Raw genomic sequence first — 533 nt, 5'->3', positions numbered from 1 at the left:
GGGAAAGAGGCAAAGTCAGACCTTTACACCTTTACAGAAAACGTGTCAGACATGTGACAAACGTTAGCTATGTAATTTCACCTCTGGGCCTCAGTTTTTCATCTGGAAACAGCAGTTCTGGAATATACTGGAAGGCTACATACTGGGAATTAAGGCTACTGACTTTGGAATCAGGACTCCTTTCCTGTTACAGCTCTGTGATCTCATGCAAGTTACTTAAGCTCTGTGCCTCCGTTTCCCTACGTGTAAAATGTGGATGGTAATAGTATCTGCCGCACAGGATTTACATATTGAAAAAAGCAAAAGAGGTGTAGTCCCTGACACATAGTAAACGCCCAATAAATGGCAATTATTTTTGTCTAAAGCTCTTCCCAATTCTTAAAGTCCCCTACTCTGGGACAGGGGCTCAAGAACTACCCACAGGTTCCACCTGTCTCTCCAAACCCCCACCCATCTCTCCAAACCCCTACCCTATCCAGCCGCCCCACCCCCATCCCCCAGCTGCACCATCCCGGCCCCTCCCTCACGCCTCA

At 47.7% G+C, this 533-nt stretch overlaps 1 protein-coding gene across 1 annotated transcript in view; it reads right to left on the bottom strand.

The window, feature by feature from the left end:
• WBP2 (WW domain binding protein 2) overlaps positions 1–533 on the bottom strand; it is a 7,275-nt gene that overhangs the window by 6,107 nt on the left and 635 nt on the right. The gene's annotated exons all lie outside the window — the stretch shown is intronic.

This window comes from Lipotes vexillifer, unplaced genomic scaffold (assembly GCF_000442215.2).
Source record: "Lipotes vexillifer unplaced genomic scaffold, Lipotes_vexillifer_v1.1 scaffold518, whole genome shotgun sequence".
Lineage (NCBI taxonomy): Eukaryota > Metazoa > Chordata > Mammalia > Artiodactyla > Lipotidae > Lipotes > Lipotes vexillifer.
This window is presented reverse-complemented; position numbering and strand designations above follow the sequence as displayed.